Raw genomic sequence first — 8,620 nt, forward strand, 5'->3', positions numbered from 1 at the left:
TTTTAAATTGATAAGAACATCTTGAGAATTTGTCATCTAGTATTTTACATACTTAAGAAAATTAGCTGATAAATTTGAATCTTAGTAATGAGCTATGTCCAAAATTTCTAAATCTCTCTTTGAGCGCCATCTGCTCGCAGTGCCGCCTCCCACTCCTTCCGCCACCGCCGTCACTGCCTGTGTAGCTCCAGCCGCCCAGCTCCCCACATTCGCCTCCGATGTTTGGTGTTCATACAAGATGGCAGACATTGATAACAAAGAGCATTCTGAACTTGATCAAGATTTGGATGATGTTGAAGAAGTAGAAGAAGAAGAAACTGGTGAAGAAACAAAAATCAAAGCACGTCAGCTAACTGTTCAGATGATGCAAAATCCTCAGATTCTTGCACCTCTTCAAGAAAGACTTGATGGTCTGGTAGACACACCAACAGGATACATTGAAAGCTTGCCTAAGGTAGTCAAAAGACGAGTGAATACTCTCAAAAACCTTCAAGTGATAGCCGGGCATGGTGGCGCACGCCTTTAATCCCAGCACTCGGGAGGCAGAGGTTGGAGGATCACCACGACTTCAAGGCTACCCTGAGACTACAGAGTTAATTCCAGGTCAGCCTGGAACAGAATGAGACCCTACCTCGAAAAAACAAAAACAAAAACAAAACAAACAAACAAAAAAAAAAAAACTTCAAGTGAAATGTGCACAGATAGAAGGCAAGTTCTATGAAGAAGTTCATGATCTTGAGAGGAAGTATGCTGTTCTCTATCAGCCCTTGTTTGATAAGCGATTTGAGATCATGATCCTACAGAAGAAGCATGTGAATGGATACCAGATGAGGAAGATGAAGTTTCTGAGGAGCTGAAAGAAAAGGCCAAGATTGAAGATGAGAAAAAGGATGAAGAAAAGGAAGACCCTAAAGGAATTCCAGAATTTTGGTTGACTGTTTTTAAGAATGTGGATTTGCTCAGTGACATGGTTCAGGAGCATGACGAGCCCATCCTGAAGTACTTGAAAGACATTAAAGTGAAGTTCTCCGATGCTGGACAGCCAATGAGCTTTATCTTAGAATTTCACTTTGAACCCAGTGAATATTTCACAAATGAAGTGTTAACTAAGACATACAGGATGAGGTCAGAACCGGATGATGCTGATCCCTTTTCTTTTGATGGACCAGAAATTATGGGTTGTACAGAGTGTCAGATAGATTGGAAAAAAGGAAAGAATGTCACTTTGAAAACCATTAAAAAGAAGCAGAAACACAAGGGACGTGGGACAGTTCGCACTGTGACTAAAACGGTTGCCAATGACTCTTTAATTTTTTTGCCCCTCCTGAAGTTCCCAAGAGTGGTGATCTGGATGATGATGCTGAAGCTATCCTTGCTGCAGACTTTGAAACTGGTCACTTTTTACGTGAGCGTATAATCCCAAGATCAGTGTTGTATTTCACTGGTGAAGCTATTGAGGATGATGACGATGATTATGATGAAGAAGGTGAAGAAGCAGATGAGGAAGGGGAGGAAGAAGGAGATGAGGAAAATGATCCAGACTATGACCCAAAGAAGGATCAAAACCCAGCAGAGTGCAAGCAGCAGTGAAGCAGGATGCTGTGGCCTTGAGGATAACTGCACTGGTCTACCTTCTGCTTTCCTGGAAAGGATGAATTTACATCATTTGATGAGCCTATTTCAAGTTTTTGTAGTTTGTTTGCCCATTTTTGTTTTTGCAGATTAAAATAAAAATGTCACAATTAAAAAAAAAATTCTAAATCCACTTTAGGGTGGTATTATTCATTGTAGATATAAAACATACAGCATATTTTCATTTAAATAAATTAACAGATAAACATTTTAATAATAAGGACATTTAAAAATAAAATGTACATGAATTATTTGAAAATATTAACTGTATGAAATTAAAACCTGTAACTATAAATTACATTTGGTGTAACTCAGCTACAAATATTCACTAACTAAATTACTTCATTCATTTTAGTTGTAATTCTATCATAATCCAAATTTTATACAAGGCCATCCACATCTGTTATTGAGAATAAAAAGAGTTGGGTTTAAAAATTCTTCTTGAAGCCAGGTGTGGTGGCACATGCCTTTAATCCCATGACTCAGGCGGCAGACATAGGAGGATCGCCATGAGTTCAATGCCACCCTGAGACTACATAATGATTTCCAGGTCAGTCAGTACTAGAGTGAGACCCTACCTCTAAAAACAAACAAACAAAATGCTTCTCAAGGACTGGAGGGATGGCTTAGTGGCTAAGGCATTTGCGTATTTAGCCAAAGGACCCAAGTTCGATTTCCCCAGGACTCATGTAAGCAGATGCACAAAGTGGCACATGCTTTTGGAGTGCATTTGCAGTGGCTGAAGGCTATGGCATGCCCATTTTCTCTCATTCTCTCTCTCTCTCTCTCTCTCTCTCCAATAAATAAAAAAATTAAAAACCTGGGCATGGTGGTGCACACCATTGATCCCAGCACTTAGGAGGCAGAGATAGGAGAATCACCATGAGTTTGAGGCCACTCTGAGACTACATAGTGAATTACAGGTCAGTCTGAGCTACAGTGAGACTCTACCTCGAAAAACCAAAAATTATAGATAAATAAAGTACAATAAAAACATAAAAAATAAATTAACAAAAAAATCTTCTTGAGTGGCTGCTTTTTGGTTGCAGAATTCAACACTAAGTTCAGAACAGTGTAACACATGTCATCTCAACTGTGGTATAGTTGTCAAAGTGAGTGAACAAAGTTTATTTTCCAACTCTGCAAATTTAAATGTGCCTCTGATAAACAAGGCTTCCACTGGCCAAGTGATTACATGTACAATCACCCAATTAGAAGTGAGTTTTGGCTTCTCTCCTCAGGTTTAGTTAGGCCATCAGAACAAATACCACCAGGTCAACAGTCTGTTTTAACTCATTTCACCACTGTTTTAATGCACTCCTACTGCAGCTAGTCTTCAGCAAATGGAAACCTTGAGAATCTCATTTGCACTTCTAGTTCTCAGTTCCAAACCATATCTCCCCTACAGAATACTCATTTTGAACTGCCCATGGAGCATCATACTTTTCTAACTGGATATCCTAGTTTCTCAGCCAACCAACCTCTTTATTCTAACCTGCTACAGCAGGCCACCCAGGGTCCCAACATCCAGTGTGATTAATATATCCACTTTCTCACAGTGAACATCCACTTATCAATCATCTTCAATATTCCAACATCATCCCAAAGACAAATGACCTGTCACAGGAGCAAATAATTTTGCATAGTATCATAGGTTAAGCTACATGTTGACAAATAGTTGAGAAATAATTCTCTTATTTGAAAAATAAAACTACAAATTAATCTGTATGGGTTCTTATTCTGTAGTTTTGAAGGTCAAGAGTAACATTAAATAAGAGAGGAGAGTGGGGGAAAGAAGGAGACTAGTGGAATGTGGAAGGAGCTGGGGCACAGAGGGTATGGTTAAGGGAGCTGAATAAAGTGTATGCTGTACTTGAAAGAAATTGTGCTGATGAGTCCATCACTATGTATAATGAATACATGTCAGAAAAGAGTAGAATCATATTATTCTCCAGTGGCAGGGTAGCATAGTATTCAACATTTAGTATATAGTATTTGACAGAAATGTTGCCAGGCCTAGTTTCTATAACTTTAAATGCTTTTAAAAAGGATAAGTAATAAAAATGGGGAACAGAAAGCACCAAGTGGACAAAGTAAAAATAGTGGTTCATAAAATCATTGAGAATGAGTGAAAGGATGGTCTAAGTTAGAAATGTTGTGAAGGTAAAGTACAAAATGAAATCCAGGACTGGCAGACTTGCACCGATTCTTAACAAAGTTAAAAGACTTCATTGATTCTATAGTTAAAATGGGATTTCAGGAAATAAATTTGCATTCAGTAAAGGTGTTGCATGCCCAGTAATCATTATCACCACCATTGCTGCCATCCATTGACTAATTATTATCCTATAGCAAAGACCAAGCTTTCATGACTGAGGGAATTAAAGTTACTATAGGGCCATTTCTCTCTGTATTATGCCAACCTACAGATTCATGACATTAAGGATCCTGTTCCTATGTCCCCCTTAATGCTTTTTTGTGTACATTTTTATCATACTGCTGTCTCGCTTCATTAAAAGACACACTATGTTCCCATTGCCTGCATCTAATTTCTTTTGTTTCAGAGCGAAGATCCTCATATGACTGACAAGTTCCATCATGACCTGGTCATTCTTTCCTTTCCAGCTTGTCCTCTTTCCCCACTACTGCTCCTCTGGAGCTCATTCAGGCAAATTCCTCTCAAAATGCTCATTGCAAGATGGGAGTGGTGATACATGCTTGTAATCCCAGAAATTTGGAGTTGTAGGTAAGAGGGGCCAGCATTCACGTCCAGAATCACACATCGCAAAATCAAGAGTTCCCAAGGCTACATGGTTTACCTCTTTCAAAAAGAAAGAAATGAGTAAGAAATAAAAGAGAAATATCTTTACCAAAGCACAAACAATAACAGCAAAATCAAATAATTAACACAGTACCAACAAAAACGCACGGAAAAGAAAAGCAATAATATATTAATGCTATGTATGTACAGGGACATATTATTTATAATCCACATATTTAAAAGGGAGATTTTATATATATATATATACACACATACATATACAGAAACTCTTTAATGTGATTTTTTTTGTTGTTGTTTTTTGTTTTTTCGAGGTAGGGTCTCACTCTGGCTCAGGCTGACCTGGAATTCACTATGTAGTCTCAGGGTGGCCTCAAACTCTCCGCGATCCTCCTACCTCTGCCTCCCGAGTGCTGGGATTAAAGGCGTGTGCCACCACGCCCGGCTTTAATGTGATTTTTAAGAAAAGACAGAACTATTTATAAAGAGACACAATATTGCTATAACCTGATCCTATGTGGATTTCTGATTTTCTGAGCAGCTCATGAAAAAGCATTCAGAAACCCCAGTTACAATGATAGTACAAGTCAGTACTAAACTCGCTGGTATTTAAGCGTGAAATGGCAGCAAGAGCTGCAGATGGTGGTGAGAGGTACCACTTTGTTCACATGAATACAAATATAGAAGTTAGTATGTAGGTTGCAAAAGTTAAAATGTGAACTCCCAACGGACACTTTACACCTCCATGTTTGGAATATGTCCACATAAGTGGGAACTACATCATAGAGACATCTATATTCCCACACTCACTGAAGTATTTATTCATAGTGATTAAGACTTAGAAAGAATGTAACTGGGTGTGATCAGGTGAAGACTAAGTACTTGGCTGTCTCTGATGTCCTTTGGATGTGTCTTGTGTTTCATCACCTCTGCCAGAGTCAAAGAGACCCTGTACAGGAAGTGGCACATTAAATATGAGTGCTGCTCTCATGACTAGACAGACACACATCTCCATGGAGATGGTTTTGATACTGAGAAGAAACAAAAGTCATTCTGCTTTAAAGTTTTATGTATTTATTTCAGAAAGAAAGGAAAAAGGAGAGGGAGACAGAGAGAAAAAAGTGAGGAAGAGGAAGAAGGAGAGAGAAGCGAGAAAGAGAGAGAGAGAGAGAGAGAGAGAGAGAGAGAGAGAGAGAGAGAGAGAGAGAATGGGAACACCAGGGCTTCAGTTGCTGCAAACAAACTCCAGACATATATGCCCCTTTTGCATCTCCCTTACATAGGTTCTGGGGCATCTAACCTGGGTCTTTTGGCTTTGCAGGCAAGTGCCTTAACCACTAAGCAATCTCTCTAAGCAATCTCTCTAGCCCCACCCTGCCCCTTTTTGACCGCTTACACTAACCTCCTATAATGGCCTTCTGATAGGTGTCGAACCCAGTAACTCATAACCATCTCCCACCCAATTTCTTTTAAAAAAATATTTTATTTTATTGATCTGAGGGGGAGAGAGATGGAGAGAATAGGTGTGCCAAGGCCTCAGCCACTGATAACGAACTCCAGATACATGTGCCACCTTGTGCATCTGGCTTTTGTGGGTCCTGGGGAATTTAACCTGGGTCTTTTGGCTTTGAAAGGTGCAAGCAAACACCTTAATGGCTAAGCCATCTCTCCAGCCCCAATTTATTTTCTTTCTTTCTTTCTTTCTTTCTTTCTTTCTTTCTTTCTTTCTTTCTTTCTTTCTCTCTCTCTCTCTTTCTATTTCTTTCTTCCTTCCTTCCTTCCTTCCTTCCTTCCTTCCTTCCTTCCTTTCTTTCTCTCTCTCTCTCTCTCTCTCTCTCTCTCTTTCTTTCTTTCTTTTTTTTCTTTCTTTCTTTCATTTTTTTCATACTCTCATAGCCAATACATTGCCAACCATACCATTGTGAGATATCTCTGTGCTGCACGTAGAACAGATTGCTACTGAGGTTCCAATACTGGAAAGCCATTTCTACCTCCATGCATTATGGCACAAGTGTCTCTGCTGGTCCTGGGGATGAAGGCTTCTTGTTCTTCTATATTTCCTGGCAAGTAGCAGGCTTCTGTTCAAGTCTCCTGCCAGAAGCCACTGCCCTGGCCAGTGTTTCCATAAGCCAGCTGATCTTTTCTGAGCCCAGTTGGTGTGGCACAAACTCTGGGTGAGTAGGGGCTGTACTCCGTCATGGACTAAAGTGCCATGGGTGATGCCCACCTAGTAAGGGTAAGGGCACCACCATTGATGTAAGGGTGTTGCAGGTGCAGGGTGACCGACTGAGGTTGACCTGGCTAGGGGAAGCATGTGTAAGGGTCTGGCAGCTTAAGAAGTGGTGTCCAGGAGGGACAGTCTGTTTGTGCAGGTGCTCTGAATGCCCATGTGCACCGCCTACAGCTGTTAAGACGTCAGGCTTACCGTGGCCCACAAAATCTTTGGCATTTGGTAGGCCAGGTTGTACAGAAGCCACCTTGAAAGTTTGTATTTGCCCAAATGGCCTTGGGGAAGAGCTGTGCTAGGGAGCAATGCCAATGTGGGCCATCCTCGGTGTCCCGGGCCCAAGGCTTGGTAGGAACCAATGCTCATGAGATCCTGTTTCCTTGGGTGCCATGTACCTCACGGACCTCATGTACCACGCATATTGGAGAAAGTGGTGGGCACGCGGCCTCCTTCCCTCAGCAGGACACCTTCAGGGAGCCCATGCTTCAACGAGGCTCCATGAGGAAGGCTCCAGCAGCCATGCAGGAGCCTGGAATTAGCACAGGTGGTGCTGTGGGAGGATGAGAAGGAGAGCAGAGTGGGAAGAATCGTCCCCGAGTGGGGGAAGACCAGTGAAGCTCAAGCCTTTCTTCAGCGGGTGATGGCCATGGTGAAGATGCCCATGAGCTGTGTGGCCCCCTTGATGCTGGTAATGAGGCAGCTGTGGGCAATCCCAAGGAGGGTAGACCTGTGCATCAGGGGGTGGATGGCAGAGAAGCAGCAGCTGCCCCCAGGTTGTGCAGGCTCCACTATCTCTGGACGTGGTGGAGATGCTGCTGGAAGTTCTCTTGTGGAGTTGCATCCTTTTTGTGGAGCCCCTGAGCCTATCTAAGAGGGAGTAGAACATTGGCATAAGGCATTTGTATCAGGCTTAGAAGTGTAATGTGGGCAGGGCCTCACAACTGGTTTTAGCATACTGGTACAATAGGGACTCATCAATGCCTCAGAAGCCTATAGGGGTTGGAGGAGGGGAAGATCTGAATTATTGACAAGGTGGTCTGAGCTGAGCTATTGTTGGTACAAGTGAGATTTCAGAGACAAGCCTCATAGGTGTAGTGATGCAAATGACATAGAGAAACTCATTCGGGGGTGTTGCCTTAACCATACCTTTTCCCGGCTGTATAACAGTGCATTTCCGAACCTGTCAGGAGGCAACATAGCACATAGCTCCTTGACCTCACACGCCTGGCATCAGGCACCAACAACTGTAGTGGTTGATAGTGCTCTGTCTGCGTAAGTTCTCCAAGAGTCTGGAGAGGGAGGGGTGGCCCAGGGGTCAAGACATAGTCTCCAGGGAGAGAGTGCTACAATGGAGACTGGTTGGTTGAGTTTAAGCACCAAGCTTTGTGCCATGGACCTGCACAGATCTCTTAACTTTCTCTAATGGTCCCTATTGCTCCCATTTAGTACGTGTGTGTGTGTGTGTGTGTGTGTGTGTGTGTGTGTGTGTGTGTATACAAACATATATATGTAGAAATTGTCAGTTGAAAGTTTTCTAAACATTCTCTAAGAAAGAAAAGCTACATCCCCTTTCACAACTCTGTTTTTGCTTGTGTCACCAATTGTGCTGGAGGGATAGCTTAGTGGTTAATGCATTTGCCTGCAAAGTCAAAGGGCCCAGGTTAGAGTCCCCAAGACCCTCATTAGCAAGATGCACAAGTTGGTGCAAGTGTCTGCTGTTTGTTTGCCCTGGCACACTCATTCTCTCTATTTGCCTCTTTCTGTCTCTGTCATTTTCAAATAAATAAATAAAAATGAAAAAACAAACAAACAAACAAAAAAACTTAAAAGGAATGTCACCATTGACATTCAATGTATGAGTGCACCAACATCCAGTTTATCAAGCCAGTGAATTTATTGAGATCATGTTACTTACAAAGCACACATGAGGGATTACTGATGGGATCTTGTGTGGTCCCAAAACCATTTTATCACGACAAAGC

General features: G+C 41.8%; 1 pseudogene; it reads left to right on the forward strand.

The window, feature by feature from the left end:
• Positions 1-223: 223 nt before the first annotated feature.
• Positions 224-1,712, forward strand: LOC123457143 (annotated as a pseudogene).
• The last annotated feature ends 6,908 nt before the right edge of the window (positions 1,713-8,620 follow it).

The sequence above is a fragment of the Jaculus jaculus genome (assembly GCF_020740685.1).
Source record: "Jaculus jaculus isolate mJacJac1 chromosome Y unlocalized genomic scaffold, mJacJac1.mat.Y.cur SUPER_Y_unloc_1, whole genome shotgun sequence".
Classification (NCBI taxonomy): Eukaryota; Metazoa; Chordata; class Mammalia; order Rodentia; family Dipodidae; genus Jaculus; species Jaculus jaculus.